This window comes from Chiloscyllium plagiosum, unplaced genomic scaffold (genome assembly GCF_037043375.1).
Source record: "Chiloscyllium plagiosum isolate Xiang-an unplaced genomic scaffold, Cpla_swu_hap1 HiC_scaffold_27, whole genome shotgun sequence".
Classification (NCBI taxonomy): Eukaryota; Metazoa; Chordata; class Chondrichthyes; order Orectolobiformes; family Hemiscylliidae; genus Chiloscyllium; species Chiloscyllium plagiosum.
In genome coordinates this window covers 16,365,503-16,383,771 of record NW_028270165.1, presented here as the reverse complement: position 1 = coordinate 16,383,771, position 18,269 = coordinate 16,365,503, and the positions used below count along the sequence as shown (strand labels likewise).

Genomic DNA, 18,269 nt, shown 5'->3' with positions numbered 1-18,269 from the left:
TTTAAATTTTGCATCTGAATGTGCATCCACCACTTCCTCTTTACATTCACTCCACACGTGCAACACTCTGTTTATAAACAAACTTTTCCTGATTCTGTCCGCTCCGTGAATTCATTCCCTTTCCTTTCGGTTGCTGCAAGTCGTAAATTGAAGCCCAGAATGAAAAACATGGAAAAGGAGTTGTGAAGAGAGTACCATACACTCAGATGGTTGACAGAGGAAGGAGGTTACAGTCTGGAGCAAACTCAATCTTCATTCAGAGAGAGCAGCAGCAGCTTCCGAAGCTCATGTTCCAACGTCTGCATTCAGACAATAGGAAGGCTCTGATTGGCAGGAGGACCAGTCACCTTCCGGTCCTCCAGGGCTCCTGACTGGCCTCTTTCACTACCCTATCTCCCAATGATGCAACTTTCAAAGAACTATGTACCTGATTTGGAGATGCCGCTGTTGGACTGGGGTGTGCGAAGTTAAATTTCACACAATACCAGGTGATACTCTAACAGGCTCATTTGTAAGCACTAGCATTTGGAGCACTGCTCTTTCATCAGGTGGTTGTGTCTTATGATCCTGTTCCACAAACACCCAATGAAGAAGCTCGTGCTTCCAAACAAGCCAGTTGGACGATAACCTGGTGTTGAGTTTTAACTTTATCCACCCCAGTCCAACACCGGCACCTCCACATCATGTCTAGTGAACCAAGCACACACTTCTCAGTGCTGCCAGGAAACTACAATGCTGATGACATTGCACTCCTGAAAATTTTACAATTTCTAACAATGCTGGCTACTAATTCACTGCTGCAACCGATACACACCATTGGAAACATAGTACAGGAGACTGTCAGAAATGAGCACAGCAGGTCAGGCAGCATCTGAGGAGCAGGAACATCAACGTTTCTGGCAAAAACCTGAGGAAGGGCTTTTGCCCGAAATGTCAGTTTCCCTGCTCCTCGCACGCTGCCTGACCTGCAGTGCTTTGCCAGCACCACTCTCATCTTGACTCTGATCTCCAGCATCAGCAGTTCTCACTTTCACATGTAAAATGAGCAGTTTTAAAACAAAAACCCGTTGCAGTTTAAAGCTCTCAGTGAGAGTCTGAGCTCAGTGTGAAGTTCAGGTAATCTTTATTGTGACCCAACTTTGTTACAGCTTCAGAATCTCCCAGCAGAAAGGCGTAGAAAAAGTAGCAATTTTTAAAAAATCGCTCAAGGTCAAAGTGCAACCCCTCACTTTCTTCATTATTGGTCACCACTGAGTCGTCCCTTTGTAACTGGATCCTTGGTATATCCTTAACCTGGAGGAAGTATTGCCTCACTCAGCAATTTCAACCTGTATTCCAATCAAGTTGGATGAGCAGCGTAGAGTCCACCAGACTGTTGTGGGGCTGGAGTCACGTGTAGGCCAGACCAGGTAAAGGATGCAGCTGGGACGACTGCTCTAATAACTGCTCAAGTCTTCCCTAAAAAAGAACTGAGTGAATCAGATGGGGGTTTTCTTCCACCCCCACCCCACCGACAATGGTTTCACCGTTAGATTCTGAACTCCAGATTTCTGACCAAATTCGAATTCCACCATCTGTCGCGGTGGGAATCGAACTCGGGAGCCACTGGAACTGGGTTGATAGTCCAGTTAATAAAGGCACTCGGCCGTCATTCTTTCAATTCCCTGCAATGCCACATGATCCCGCTGGTGGCTCCGCAGGTGGGAGGAGCAGTTGAAGGCCTCTCCCCTGCGTGGACTCACGGTGCCTCAGCAGGGCAGAGGCCTGGAAAAAGGCCTACCCCCACACTGTGTAGGGGAACGGCCTCTTCCCCCGTGTGGACCCACTGGTGGATCAGCAAGAAGGAAGCCTGGGTAAAGGCCTACCCGAACTCTGGGCAGCTGAAGGGCCTCTTCCCCTGTGTGGACCCGTTGGTGCCTCAACAGGTTGGAGGATTCACGGAATGTCTTTCTGCACTCTGGGCAGTTGAAGGGCCTCTTCCCCCGTGTGGACCCACCGGTGCCTCAGCAGGGCAGAAGCCTGGGTAAAGGCCTTCCCGCACTCAGGGCAGCTGATTCCCTGCTGTGACTACACTGTGCCTGGATTGTTGACTGGCTGGGAGATTGTGGATTGAGGCTTGATTGACTGAATGTTTGTTTAACCCAGAAGGTGTAGAAGGGGGGGGGGGGGGGGGTTCAGAGCTTCAACAGACATCCAGCAGAGCTGAGAACAGACAGACATCCACATGCCTTTTAAATGTTGTAATTGTGCCAGCCTCTACCACTTCCTCTGGCAGTTCGTTCCATACATGCACCACCCTCTGAAGTGGTTGCCACTCCAATCTCTTAAATCATTCCACTCTCACCTCAAACATATGCCTTCTAGTTTTGGACTGCCATACCCTGGGGAAAAGACCTTAGGGTTTCCCCTCTATCCATGGCCCTTACAAAGGTCTATTAAGGGCAAAGCATCTTTGAAAGCTGCTCTGAAACTCCAGCCTTCACAATCACACTTCTGCTCTCACTGAAGATGATTAGAGTTATATAGAACCGAATCAGACCCTTTGTCCATCCACACATCATTCCTGATGAAGTGCTCGGGACCGAAATGTCGACTCTCCTGGTCCTCAGATGCTGCCTGACTTACCACCTTTTTCAGCACCACACTTTGACTCTAATCTCCAACATCTGCAGTTCTCACTTTCTCCACATCCCAAAGTATCACCATTTAAACAATACATCTCCTTCCTGCTTTTTTGTTTAATAGCAAAGACTATAACTTCACATTGAGATACTGCATTTGCCACGTGTTTGTAAATTGTGGTCTTCTCGACTTCCGGGAGACTGAGCATAAACTTGGGGAACGGATTGGCGAGCATCACAGCTGGGTCCGCAGAGGCTGACCAGACCTCCCAGTCACCATCGATTTTAATTCCCCTTCCCACTCCCTTTCTGACAAGAACATCATAGGCTTCCTCTATTGCCACAACGAACCAAACCGCAAATTAGGGAACAACATCCCATCTTCCGCCCGGGCAGACTACAGCCTGCAGGACCCAACATCGAGTACTCCAATTTCAAATAACCTCCCTTTCCATCACCCGACTCCCTTCTCAGCCCCATGCCCCTCACTACCACTCCTTCCTGCCACCAACCTGATTTCTTCCACCCAATGATTCATCTGACCGATTCTTCACCTATCCCCACTTTAGCCCCCGGTCCTGGTACCCATCCCCAGTCCTGACGAAGGGTTACACCCGAAATATCGACTTCTACACCTCGTGATGCTGCCTGATTTGCTGTGCCCTTCCAGCCTCCTGTCTGTCTATTTTGCCAATTGAGACACAGACCTCGATCACTTTTCCATAGTCCGTCCCCTCCCTGGGTTCAATCCCTTTCCTTTCAGTTGCTGTAAGTCAACAATTGAACTCCGGAAAGAAATAGAAATGGCAAAGGGGACGAGAAAAGGGAGTGCTGTACTCACAGATCTTAGACAGAGGAAAGAATTTGCAGTCTGGGTGAAGCTCAATGTTGATTCAGAAAGAGGAGCAGGAGTAGCAGCTTCAGAAATTCATGGTCCAACTTCCGCATTCAGACAATGGGGTGGCTCTGATTGGCAGGAGGACCAGTTTTGTTTTGGTCCTCCACGGTTCCCTATTGGACCATCAAAGGAAGGTTGCGCGCCATTTTTTGCGGAAAGCGATGAGCATGCCCAGTGTTTAGCTGGCACCGGTGGGCATGTGCACTGCGTTGCTGACACCGGGAAACATGCGCAGTATGCTCACTAGGGATGCTGGTGTTCCTGTCAGATTTCAAGAGTCCAAATGCCAATACGACAAAAAAGGGGTGGAGCTACAATTTGTTTTTCCCTGTGATTCGACATTGTATTGTTTTTGCATTCTGTCTGGCTGCTCAACTTTTGTATGTCTTTTCCCCACGTTGCGCGAGTCCAGAACTGGAGGGCATGGGTTTAGGGTGAGAGGGGAAAGATTTCTGAGGGGCAACCGTTTTGCACAGAACGCTGGTGGGGGTCAGCCAGAGGAAGTGGTGGAGGCCAGTACAATGATAATATTTAAAATGCATCTGGATGGGGATATGAATAGGACAGATTCAGAGGGATAAGGGGCCAAATGCTGGCAAATGGGTGACTAGATTAATTTAGGATATCTGGTCGGCATAGACCGAAGGGTATGTTTCTGTGCTCTGTGACGCTATTTCTAGATAGTTGGAACCAACTTCACAAGACTAGGACTAGGCCATTCACCCCTTACAGTCAAGATCAGAGTGGTGTTGGAAATCACAGCAGGTCAGGCAGCATCCAAGGAGCAGGAAAATCGATGTTTCAGGCAAAAGCCTCGAATGCTGCTTGACCGGCTGTGCTTTTCCAGCACCACTCTAATCTTGACTCTAATCTCCTGCATCTGCTGTGCTCATTTTCGCCCATTCACCCCTTCCAGCCTGTCCTGAGCGGTGGCCTGACTGCGTTTATTTCAGTGAAAGAATCAGACAGATTTCAGCAGCTCTTTTAAAAAACTTGAACACGCTTTCTGGCTTTAACGATGTTTCTGAAGATATCATTTTAGGTTTAGGGTGTAGGTTTGATATCCAGACGTTTCATCACCTGGCTAGGTAACATCTTCAGTGGCGACGCCAAGTGAAGCGAAGCTGTTGTCTCCTGCTTTCTATTTATTTATTTCTCCTGGATGGGGTTCCTGGGGTTTGTGGTGATGTCATTTCCTGTTCGTTTTCTGAGAGGCTGATAGATGGTATCTCAGTCTATGTGTTTGGTTATGGCGTTGAGGTTGGAGTGCCAGGCCTCTAGGAATTCTCTGGCAAGTCTTTGCTTAGCCTGCCCCAGGATAGATGTGTTGTCCCAGTCGAAATGATGTTTTTTTTCATCCATGTGTAGGGCTACGAGGCCTGGCACTCCAAGCACAACACCATAAACAAACACATAGATCTACATGCCATCTATCAACCCCTCAGAAAACGAACGGGAAATGACATCACCACATACCCCAGGAACCCCATCCAGGAGAAAGATATAAATAGAAAGCAGGACACACAGCTTCGCTTCACTTGGAGGTCGCCACTGATGATGTTCCCTAGCCAGGTGATGAAACATCTGGATATCAAACCTACAGCCCAGCGAGCAAACCTACACCCTAAACCTCAACCTGAGCTACAAACCTTGCAAAAATCATTTTAGGTATTCTCAATTTTGAAGATCAGCCATTTATCACCCCTCCCAACTCCCAGGTAGAGTCATTACTATCCCTTATCTCTCTCTCTCTCTCTCTCTCTCTCTCTGTCTCTCTCTCTCTGTTCTTTGAAGGGCTTGATACAGCGGTCAAAGATGGTTCGAGGCTTGAGAAAGGACGGGTGTGGTGGAGGCTGGGGAGAATAGAGACCAAAAGGATGGGGGACAGAGAGAGAGAGAAAATGGCAGTCAGAGGGTGGGGGTAGAGAGAGAGAATGAGTGGGGTTGATAGAGAGATTGAGTGGGGAAGAGAGAGTGGGCGTGGCGGAGAGGTGGGGAAGGGCAGGGTGTTACTAGGCACACAGAAACACAAGATGGCTACTGAGCCATCAGTTGGCCAACTTGACACACAAGATGGCCGCTGGATCACAATATGGAGAGAAACAGCAGAGCAGATACAGACACTGCCTGGGGCCACCAGAATGCCAGCACAATCGACTCACAACCCAGGTGATTAGTTTAAGGCGGGTGGGGGAGAGAATACACATGAGTAATGAACACTGCCCGCTGAAGTGTCTGGGTCCAGCCAACACCTCTTATAGAAGTGTCAGCGGAGCAGGTAAGGGCTGTTTGGCAGGGGCTGCTTGAAGGCTCGGTGACGGTTTAAATTTGAAAGTTTTTTTTTAAAAAGCGCGAAGCGGATCTGGAAGTTGGTGTAGCGTAAGCTTACCTGGGTAGGTTTCTTTCCCTATAAAAGCACGCAGGAGAGGAACCCGAGGCACTACAGAGGTGCCTAACCTAATAATAAGAACCGTTGTGGTAAGTAGGTAAGTGCTGCATTTTGCTTGTTCTATTCTTGGACCTAGTTTGTTTTTAAAAAGTTACTTTTAGAGGGATGGCAGTGAAGGCAGTGCAATGTTCCTCTTGCAACATGTTTGTGGTGAGGGATGCCATGGTCGTCCCTGCTGATTACTCTTGCAGGAAGTGCACCCATCTCCACTTCCTCGAAGACCATGTTAGGGAACTGGAGCTGGAGTTGGATGAACTTAGGATCATTCGGGAGGCAGAGGGGGTCATAGATCGGAGCTTTAGGGAAGTAGTAACTCCAAAGATTGCAAACAGATGGGTGACAGTGAGGGGGACTGGGAAGAAGCAGCCAGTGCAGGGACCCCTGCGGCCGTTACCCTCAAGAACAAGTATACCATTTTGGATACTTGTGGGGGGGGGGGACTTACCAGGGGTAAGCAATGGGGTTCAGGCCTCTGGCATGGAGCCTATCCCCGTTGCTCAGAAGGGAAGGGTGGAGAAGAGCAGAGCAATAGTTCGGGGCACAGATAGGCGGTTCTGTGGGGGCGAGAGAGACTCACGTTTGGTATGTTGCCTCCCAGGTGCAAGGGCACGTGACGTCTCTGATCGTGTTTTCCGGATCCTTAAGGGGGAGGGGGAGCAGCCTGAAGTCGTGGTCCACATTGGCACAAACGACATAGGTAGGAAGAGGGTTGAGGATGTTAGGCAGGCTTTCAGGGAGCTAGGTTGGAAGCTCAGAATTAGAACAAACAGAGTTGTTGTCTCTGGTTTGTTACCCGTGCCACGTGATAGAGAGTCGAGGAATAAGGAGAGAGAACAGTTAAATGCGTGGCTACAGGGATGGTGCAGGAGGGAGGGATTCCGGTATCTGGATAACTGGGGTTCTTTCTGGGGAAGGTGGGACCTCTATAAACAGGATGGTCTACACCTGAACCTGAGGGGCACCAGTATCCTTGGGGGAAGGTTTGCTAGTGCTCTTCAGGGGGGTTTAAACTAATTCTACAGGGGCATGGGAACCTAGACTGTAGCTTTAGGGTGCAGGACCTGGAGTGTAGGGAGGTTAGGAACATGGCATCAATCTCAAAGGAGGGTGCCTGTAAACAGGAAAGTGGCTTGAAGTGTGTATACTTCAATGCAAGAAGTATATGAAATAAGGTAGGTGAACTTGCAGCATGGATTGGTACCTGGGATTTCGATGTTGTGGCTATTACGGAGACATGGGTAGAACAGGGACAGGATTGGCTGTTGCAGGTTCCAGGGTTTAAATGTTTTAGTAGGGTCAGAGGTGGGGGTAAAAGAGGGGGAGGTGTGGCATTGCTTGTCAAAGATAGTATTACAGCGGTGGAAAGGACGATGGATGAAGACTCGCCATCTGAGGTAGTTTGGGCTGAGGTTAGGAATAGGAAAGGTGAGGTCACCCTGTTAGGAGTTTTCTACAGGCCTCCTAATAGTCCTAGAGACGTAGAAGAAAGGATTGATTCCGGAGAAGAGTGAAAGTAATAGGGTGGTTGTTATGGGGGACTTTAACTTTCCAGATATTGACTGGGAAAGCTATAGCTCGAGTTCGTTAGATGGGTCGGTGTTTGTCCAATGTGTGCAGGAGGGTTTCCTGACACAATATGTAGACAGGCCAACAAGAGGTGAGGCCATACTGGATTTGGTTCTGGGTAACGAACCAGGCCAGGTGTTAGAATTGGAGGTAGGTGAGCACTTTGGGGACAGTGACCACAATTCGGTGACTTTTACTCTAGTGATGGAGAGGGATAAGTGTGCACTGCAGGGCACGAGTTATAGCTGAGGGCAGAGAAATTATGATATGGTGAGGCACGACTTAGGATGCGTTGCTTGGAAAAGTAGGCTTCAAGGGAAGGGCGCAATTGATATGTGGAGCTTGTTCAAGGAGCAACTATTGAGTGTTCTTGATAAGTATGTACCTGTCAGGCAGAGAGGAAAGGGTCGTGTGAGGGAACCGTGGTTTAATAAGGAATTGGAATCCCTTGTTAAAGGGAAGAGGGCGGCCTATGTAAAGATGAGGTGTGAAGGTTCAATTGGGGCGATTGATAGTTATAAGGTAGCCAGGAAGGATCTGAAGAGAGAGCTAAAAGCAGCAAGGAGGGGACATGAAAAGTTCTTAGTTGGTAGGATTAGGGAAAACCCTAAGGCTTTCTATAGGTATGTCAGGAATAAAAGAATGGCTAGAGTAGGAATAGGTCCAGTCAAGGATAGTAGTGGGAAGTTGCGTGTGGAGGCTGAAGAAATTGGGGAAGACACTGAATGAATACTTTTCGTCAGTATTCACTCAGGAACAGGACATTATTGCCGATGTGAATACTGAGTCACAATTTATTAGAATGGATGGCTTTGAGGTATGTAGGAAAGAGGTGTTGGAAATCCTGGAAAGGGTGAAAATAGATAAGTCCCCTGGGCCTGATGGCATTTATCCTAGGATTCTCTGGGAAGCAAGGGAGGAGATTGCAGAGCCATTGGCCTTGATTTTTATGTCCTCAGTGTCTACAGGAATAGTGCCAGAAGACTGGAGGATAGCAAATGTGGTTCCCTTGTTCAAGAAGGGGAGTAGGGATAACCCTAGTAACTATAGGCCGGCGAGTCTCACTTCTGTTGTGGGCAAAAGTCTTAGAGAGAATTGTAAGGGATAGGATTTATGAACATCTGGATAGGAATAATGTGATCAAGGATAGTCAGCATGGTTTTGTGAAGGGTAGGTCGTGCCTCACAAACCTTATTGAATTCTTTGAGAAGGTGAATAAGGAGGTGGACGAGGCTAAAGCAGTAGATGTGGTGTATATGGATTTTAGTGAGGCGTTTGATAAGGTTCCCCATGCTAGGCTACTGCAAAAAATACGGAGGTATGGCATTGAGGGTGAGTTGGAGGTTTGAATTAGGAATTGGCTGGCTGGAAGAAGACAGAGGGTAGTCGTTGATGGAAAAGGTTCATCTTGGAGTGCAGTTACTAGCGGTGTTCCGCAAGGATCTGTTTTGGGACCATTGCTGTTTGTCATTTTTATAAATGACCTGGAGGAGGGGCTAGAAGGTTGGGTGAGCAAGTTTGCGGATGATACGAAAGTCGGTGGAGTTGTTCACAGTGAGGAAGGATGTGGCAGGTTACAGCGGGATATCGATAAGCTGCAGAGCTGGGAAGAAAAGTGGCAAATGGAGTTCAATGTAGGTAAGTGTGAAGTGATTCACTTTGGTAAGAGTAACAAGAAGATGGAGTACTGGGCTAATGGTTGGATACTTGGTAGTGTGGATGAGCAGAGGGATCTAGGTGTCCATGTACACAGATCTCTGAAAGTTGCCATCCAGGTAAATAGTGCTGTGAAGAAGGCATATGGCGTACTGGCTTTTATTGGTAGAGGAATTGAGTTCCGGAGTCCTGAGGTCATGTTGCAGATGTATAAGACTCTGGTGCGGCCGCATCTGGAGTATTGTGTGCGGTTTTGGTCGCCATACTATAGGAAGGATGTGGAGGCACTGGAACGGGTGCAAAGGAGGTTTACCAGGATGTTGCCTGGTATGGTAGGAAGTTCGTATGAGGAAAGGCTGAGGCACTTGGGGCTGTTTTCATTGGAGAAAAGAAGGTTTCGGAGTGACTTGATAGAGGTGTAGAAGATGATTGGGGTTTAGATAGGGTTGACCATGAGAATCTTTTTCCACGTATGGAGTCAGCTATTACGAGGGGGCATAGCTTTAAATTAAGGGGTGGTAGGTATAGGACAGGGTAGACTCTTTACTCAGCGAGTCGTGAGTTCATGGAATGCCCTGCCAGTAGCAGTGGTGGACTCTCCCTCTTTATGGGCATTTAAACGGGCATTGGATAGGCATATGGAGGATAGTGGGCTAGTGTAGGTTAGGTGGGCTTGGATCGGCGCAACATCGAGGGCCAAAGGGCCTGTACTGCGCTGTATTTTTCTATGTTCAATGTCTTTGGGATGGATCCAAAACTTACTTCGTTAATGATTGAAAATACTTTGACCTCTGGAACTGCCTGCCAGAGAGTGTGTTGGAGTCAGATTCAATTATGGATCATTAAACTGAAAAGGAAAGCAAGGTACTGTAGTGGATGTCAGAATATGAGTTTCCTGATTGGGACTGTTCACTTGCTCCTGTTACTATTTCAGGTTGCTAACTTTTCGTTAGCATCCTGCACATGTTGGGAATTTTTCTCCTTTCTAGTATCTCAGTGACAAATCTAGTTTATGAATTGTTCCTATGATATCTCATGAGCGGGTTTATGATATTCACAGTGTTGTGGGTCACAGTGTGTCCAAGTGAGGAAAAACAAACTGTTCATCTTAAATATTTGATTTTAAACAATGGAAATAAAATTAATGTTTGGTAAACACAACTTGCTGTGTAGTAAGATCATCAGAAATAGGAATGGGAGTAAGTAATTGACCGTCTTTCATTTATCTAAATTCTCTTTCCTGCACTTGTTTTTTCATGACTTCATCTGCTGCAGTGACTACACTCCAAAAGCTTGTGATTTCAACATAAGAGCATAAGAACTAAGAGCAAGAGTCGGCCTTCCGGCCCTTCGAGTCTGCTCCACCACTCAATAAGATCATGACTAATCTTTTTGTGGACTATGCTGCACTTACCTGCGTTTTCACCATATCCCTTAATTCTTTTATTTTTCAAAAACGTATCTACTGCTTCTAGTGATTGCTGAAGTAATGTCAAATACTTCCCTGGGCAAGGAATTCCATAGATTAACAACCCTCTGGGTGAAGAAGTTTCTGCTCAGTTCAGTTTTAAACCTGCTTCCTCGAATCTTGAGGCCATGCGCTCTTATCCCAGTCTCACCTACCAATGCAACATCCTATTTCTACTTCTTTCATAATTTAATATATTTCTGTAAGATCCCCTCCAAACAAACCTGCTGGACTATAACCTGGTGTCATGTGACTTATGACGAAAACATTTGTTGTTCCGCATCCTCATAGCAGTGGGATTTCAGGGCTCGAAGATAGGGACACTACCACTGCGCCATAAAAAACCTCTGCAGCAAATAGGTCCTCTTCTATTGAATGAATGGGGAGAGGTTTCTTCTCAACATAGGATACAAATATTATACCCTCAGAGCCCATTACACAAAAATGAGCCCTCTTCGATTGAATGAATGGATGCGGAGGTGCCAGAGTTGAATTGGTTGATAACGTTAAAAATCACATCTTCCCCCTGAATATGTGACACTACCGCTATAGTCCCAGAGCCCGTTGCAGTAAATTGGGTCATCTGCTGTTGAATGAATGAACGGGAATGAAAAGGGTGGATACACTGACGTGATTGTGAAATTCTCCACCAATCCCAAAGCTTGTGGTCGGTACCGACTAATCGGAGAGAGATATTGCAGAGGGTGGGACCAACACGACGCACAAAGCCAGCCGCCATTGGTCAGGTGGAGTAAAGTGCGCTCTGATTGGAGGGGCCGCGAATGACGCGCGTCACTGAAGGAGGAGACGGAATGAAGAAGAAAAACAAAGATGGCGGCGCGAGGCTGCGGTTTTCTCATCGACTCAGCGGGCGGTTTCTGACGGAGGGAGGGGGCAGACAGGCATCGTTTACCTCAGAAAATACCTTTAAAATACATTTCAAATGAAAGCCAGAACTTTTCAAACAAAAGTTGTGAGAAAAGGAGACAGTCCCCGGTGGCGTTTATTGTTTATTTTTGTATAATTCCCGGGGCCCGGGAAGGGGGAGGTGACGGTTACCGGGTGAACGAGAAAACAAATTAAAATGTCGGCGGTGGAAGAGAGAGAGTCGGCGCCCCCGGCTTCTTCGGCGGCGGCCGGAGCCCAGGAGCTCAACAACCCCCCGGAGCTGGAGGAAGGTCCGAGCTCCAAGAAGCGGGGGGTCCGGCTGGAGGCTGGATTTGCTCAAGGCTTGTATCTATTAACTTATTTAAATGGTACCTACTGTATGGGGCTATGGTTTACATTAAAACCGGAGGATCATGTCAGAGTGTTTGTTTATATTGAGCAGTTGTAGTTGGTAAAATACACTCCCTGGAGGAGCACCTTCTATGATGCTGCATTTCTTGCCTTCTGCCCTTCCCCCATTTGTTATCTCTCATCTTGATTTTACTTTTTTTTTTGGTCAAATTTAATTTCATATTAATGAGAGTTGGTGTTCACTGTGTGTTATTAATTTGTTTGTTGAATTACTGTAAGAAAAAAATTAATGGTGTCATGTCATTTCTGATGTCAGAGTTTGACATTGAATGTGCAGATGTGAATACCAATAAGTTGTGAAAATAAATCAAGAACTTGTGGTTCTAAAAAAAAAAGCAGTTCACTGATATTAATGGCATTGTCTCATTTGAGGATGATGATTTGAGTCTGACCAACAAACCGTTTCATGTAGTCACCCAATTTAATTAAAATTTTCTTTAACTTAATTAAAGAAAATAACCCTGGCAGGCTAAAATTTGTACAATTTGTTTATAAGATTTATTTATATGTCCCTTGCTCTCGATGTGGTCTCTGCCACATTGGGGAGACTGGACGCCAACTTGCAGAACATTTCAGGGAACAGCTCTGGGACGCCAAAACGAAACGACCCCACCGCCTTGTGGCTGAACGCTTTAACTCCCCCTCCCAATCCGTCAAGGACACGCAAGTACTCTGGTGCCTTCCCCTCCAAGCTCTAGCTACCTGACGCTTGGAGGAAGAACATCTTGTCTTCTGCCTTGGGACCCACCAACTACATAGGATCAATGTAGATTTCACCAGTTTCCTTATTTCCCCTCCCCTCCCCCCACACCACACACCTTGTCCCAGATCCAGAGTTGAAAAATGTGGTGCTGGAAAAATGCCTCGAGGCCATGCCTCTAGGAATTCCCTGGCTGTTCTCTGGCATGGCACTCATCCACAGATTCTATCAACAAACACATTGACCTGGACCCAATATACCGGCCACTGCAGCAGACAGTTGGAACTGACAACCGGAAGCGGCAGAGACAAACCACTATAAATGCTGGAGGAAACATCACAGAAGCGCTTCACAAGAGGCTCCCAAGCACTGAGGATATCACCTAGACAGGAGATGAAACGTCTGCAACAAAAATTCCCAGCTCGGCGAACAGAACCACAACAATGAGCACCCGAGCTACAACTCTTCTCTCAAACTTTGAATTGAGCATAGGAGTTGGGACATCCTGTTGCAACTGTCACACGAGCCACACAACACAAGGCATGGTCCTTCTCTGACTTACCATCCCTTGGAATATCGGGGGGAAGACACCCCTTTAATTGTAACATTCAGGAAATATGCCTTATTTCAACAAAAATGTGCTGTGCTCACAGATGTTTGGACAGAGAAAGGGAGTTGCAGTCTGGAGTGAAGCTCAACCTTCATTCAGAAAGAGAGGAGCAGCAGTAGCTTCAGAAGCTCACCGTCCAACTTGCGCATTCAGACAATAGGGGGGCTCTTCTGGGCAAAATCTGGAAATGAAGCAATGTCTCCCCCTTTCCATTCCTTATCCTGGGAGGGAGAGAGAAAGGGGGAAGCACTGTTCACTTGCAACAACGGGAGGCAGTATGAATACAAGCAGGGAGCAGACTCTGCAAAAGTCAGTTTCAGTCGGCTTCTTCTGAAATATTGTGTGCAATCCTGGTCTCCCTCCTATAGGCAGGATGTTGTGAAACTTGAAAGGATTCAGAGAAGAGTCACAAGGCTGTTGCCAGGGTAGGAGGGTTTGAACCACAAGGAGAGGCTGAATAAGATGGGGCTGTTTTCCCTCGAGCATCGCAGGCTGAGTGTGTGTTTTTTAAAGAGGTTTATAAAAACTTGAGTGTGGATGGGGTGAATAGACAAGGTCTTTTCCCTGGGATCGGGGGAGTGCGGAACTAGAGGGCATAGGTTTAGGGCGAGAGGGGGAAAATTTAAAAGGGACCTTGCAGTCAACCTTTTTTTTGCAGAGGGTGAAGCGTGTATGGAATGAGCTGCGGAGGAAGTGGTGGAGGCATCTGGATGGTTATATGCAAAGGAAGGGTTTAGAGGGATATGGACCAAGTGATGGCAAATGGAACTAGACTAATTTTGGATATCCGGTCGGCATGGACAAGTTAGATTGAAGGATCTGTTTCTGTGCTTTATGTCTCTGACTGTATGACTGGTGAAAAGCGTTGGCATTCGTCGAAACATTTATGCAACAGAAAATTATAAGAGGGTAAAGATAAACCTCACGTCATTGATCCATGAATCCCGGTGTAGTATGGATGTATTTCCAGTAATAGAGTCAGTATGGCATGGAAGGAGTCCAAAACGACGGCTTCTTTTACAAAAAGTCACACTTAAAACTTAAATCTGAGTCTTCTGGAAATGTAAGACAACCGTGCGTTAATATAAGACAGATAAGTCTGGGGTATATGTGACATATTTAATGGAATGTTTATGGCTCTAAAAGCCTGATTTGCAGTTGTTTCTGGGCTCATAATATTGCACTGCAGCATATTGTATATCTTCAGTAAGAACGTCAATACCGCATGATAGATGTCCATTCAGCAACTTGAGTGAACTCTTCCTGGAGTATGCAATCCACCACATTACCCTGCTGTATACATTTACGTATAGATCAGCACAAAGATCTTGGGTATTAAGAGAGGAAAGAATGATCCACAGAAACTAGAAATGTGTGTTCTGATTTTCTATTGTGGACTGACAGCGATGACCTTTGCAATCTCTTTCCACAGGAATATTACAAAAGAAGAATTTGGAGGCAGAAATCTCAGACCAAACATCACATCGAAGTCTGACAATCGCTTGATTCACCAGGACTTGGATATAGATGGCCTTCAAAACAAAGGGGAGAAGGTCTGTCTGCTTTGTTAGGTTTTAAATGTCAGTGTGACTGGAAACTCACAGAGTCTTACATACCCACACACAAGAGTAGTGACTGGAACATGTTTTACAGAGTTCTCCAATTATCAGAGGGTTCACCAGTAACACCACACCTATGCTGTAAGTGTGAGCGAGTTTCAACTGATTGTTGAACCTGGAGAAATACGAGGACACCTGCACCATGGAGAAATCATGAAAATGCAGGGAGTGTAGGAACGGTTTCCCTTCCCCGCCTGCCCGATATTCATCAGCATTTATATACCGGGCCATTCACCTGCATTCAGCACAGGAAAGGCTTCACTCAGTCGCATCACCTCCTGGTCCACATTGGGGAGAAACTGCTCATCTGCCCTGTATGCTGAAGCAGATGAAGGACATTTTTTTTTATCCTGGATGGAGCATACTGCAGGTATACCTGAAATAGATACATTTGTCTCTATCCCATTGAGTCTCCAGCACAGAGCCAGTCTGGGCTGCTCAATTGGTGTCTCAGTGTTTATTCTGCACCTGAGCCTACATCCACCCCTCTTCATTGCTCCCCCATCTCCCCTCCATCAGCATAAAGATATCCCCCACATTTCGAAAGTTCACTTTACACTACTTCACTTTAACAAAAGACCTACATTAATACCTGTTCTCACAAACCGAAAGAAATCCGAAGAGGATTGTCGCTTTTACAAAGAAAGGCATAATATAAATTAATTCATGGTAATTGCTTCTTCGCTTTAGGCCATTTCGGCTTATGAAAGGAACACTCTACTTTCAAATAGTGGGGGAAAGCTGTATCAATACAATACAGCACAGTCACAGGCCCTTCTCACTTGCTTTAGGCACACAGACCCCCTCAAGCCTGTGCTATTTCTTAATTCTTACTTAGACCTGCTATTTATTGCCCATGTGTGGCTTCTGTTCCTCTATTCACCTCCCCTTCATGCGTCTATCAAGATACACCTTAAACGTTGTTAAGGTGCCTGCTCCCATTACCTCCACTGGCAGTGCGTTCCAGAAACCCACCATCCCTCTGTGTTAATTCCCCACCCCCACCACTTTCCCCCCAAACAGTCCTTGAACCTCTTTTAGTTGAACTTTCTACTTTGGAGGGAAAAAAACACCTCTGACTATCATAGAATCCCTCCAGCGTGGAAACAGACCATTTAGCCCAACAAGACAACACCGGCCCTCTAAAGATTAACACATAGAGACTCGTTTTCTGACCCCCATTATCTACATTTACTCCTGACTAATGCACCGAACTTTCACATCCCTGAACATTGGGGCAATTTACACACAGACAATCCAACTTATCCTGCCTCTCCCTGGACGCTATGGGTAATTTAGCATCGCCAATCCACCCTAACCTATACAAGTTTGGATTGTAGGAGGAAGCCCGAGCACCCGGAGGAAGCCCACACTGACACGGGAGGTGGGGTGCAGGGACAATGTGCCAACTCCACACAGATAGTTGCCTGAGACTAAAATCGAACGCAGGTCTCTGGCACTGTGAGGCATCAGTGCGAACCACTGAGCTACCCTGCCACCCCTGTCCAGCCAATCTGTGTATCTCAGCATTTTGTCGAGGTCTCCTCTCAGCCTCTGTTTTTCCAAAGAAAATAATCCAGGTTTATGCCTCCTCTGCTCATAACGAGAGCCCTCCAGACTAGGCAATGTCCTGGTGAACCTTGCCTGTACCCTCTACCAGAGCACCCACATCCTTCCAGTAGCACCGTGACCAGAACTACACACTATATTCTGAATGTGGCCATAATAAACAGCTGTAACGTAACTCTTACACTCAAGGAAGTGTGCTGTGTGCTTTCTTGACCACCATGCCCACCTGCATTACCACTTCCACGGATCTATATGCCCAGATCTCTCTGTATGCCAGTGCTCCTATGTGTTCTGCCATTTATAATACAATTCTTATATTTCCTTCATCTCTATCGAGCTTCACCTTAACTGTCTTTCTCTCTTCATCTCTTTTTCCCCCCTTCTCATCCCTCCACACATCAGCATATCATAAGACCATAGCAGCAGAAATTAGGCCATTCAGCCCATTGAGTCTGCTTCGCCATTCAATTATGGCTGATAAGTTTCTCAACCCCATTCTCTCCCTTAACCCTTGATCCTCACGAACCTATCTATCTCCGTCTTAAATATATTCAGTAACCTGGCCTCCGCAGCCTTGTGGCAGTGAATTCCATAGACTCACCACACTCTGGCTGAAGGAGCCTCTCTTCCCTCTGTTCTAAAGGGTCTTCCCTTGACTCGAAGGCTGAGCCCTCAGGTTCTAGTCTGTCCTACCAATGGAAACACCTTCCCAACATCCACACCGTTCATTATTTTGTAGGTTTCAATTAGATCCCCTCTCATCCTTCTGAACTCCATGAAGTATAAACCTAGAGTCCTCTAATGTTCTTCATATGTTAAATTTTTCATTCCTGGACCATTCTTGTGAACCTCCTCTGAACATGTTCTAGGGCCAGTACATCCTTCCTGAGATATGGGGCCCAAATCTACATACAGTACTCTAATTGTGGGCTGACCGGAGCCTTACAGAGCCTCAGAAGTACATCCCTGCATTTATATTCAAGTCTGATCAAAATAAATGCCATCATTGCATTTGCCTCCCCAACTACTGACTCAACCTGTAAGTTTACCTTGGAGAGAATCCTGGAGTAGAACTCCATAGTCCCTTTTCACATCAGATTTCTGAATTTTCTCCCCATACTCCTTCTGTTCCAGAGTAGCAGCAGAGATTTCCAGACACCTCGATTGTTTTCAGGGATACTAAGGGATCTTGGGAATTGCCAGTATCTCAGGAGGAGGCAGAGGGGAATGTGGTGTGGTCCTGTAAACTGCAGAACTTTCCAACTCCCTGAATCAGCAGGAACTCTTTCTGGACCAAGAAACAAAAGGGCCACTGAGAAACTGCTACATCAGGAGGCAGAAATTAGGCCATTCAGCCCATTGAATGGTGGAGCAGACTCAATCATTCTTAAGTATCAAGGGTTACAGAGAGAATTGGGTTGAGAAACGTATCAGCCACGATTGAATAGTGGAGCAGACTCAATGGGCTGAATGGCCTAATTTCTGGTAGTTAACCATCCCTGGGAAGAAGGACGCAAAACAACAAGATGTTTCCTGGGACAGATGAGCGAAGTGTTTAATAAGCTCATGATAAAAGGACAATTAAGTTTGTCTGTGGAAGGAAGGCCCTGACGTAAAGGGGTTTTTTGCAGGAAACGCTGTATCAAACAAACCACTAAACCTCGAGGATAAGAAGGTAAGCTACAGACCGGAGATCTCCAGAAGTATGGGGAGGTGGTGTTAGAATCTAAAGAAGCATCACATCACAGATTTGAAAGCGAGGAATCTCCACCAGAATTCAACCAGAATGATGTCGCAGCTGTACTTGGAAGAAG

The 18,269-nt window shown here is 46.5% G+C and overlaps 1 long non-coding RNA gene across 1 annotated transcript in view; it reads left to right on the top strand.

Moving 5' to 3' along the window:
• Positions 1-14,817, top strand: part of LOC148143247 (uncharacterized) — a 229,622-nt gene extending 214,805 nt beyond the window's left edge. The window contains exon 3 of the long non-coding RNA XR_015751158.1: positions 14,700-14,817. This is a non-coding gene — a long non-coding RNA (uncharacterized LOC148143247). The remainder of the gene's footprint in view (positions 1-14,699) is intronic.
• Positions 14,818-18,269: the final 3,452 nt, after the last annotated feature.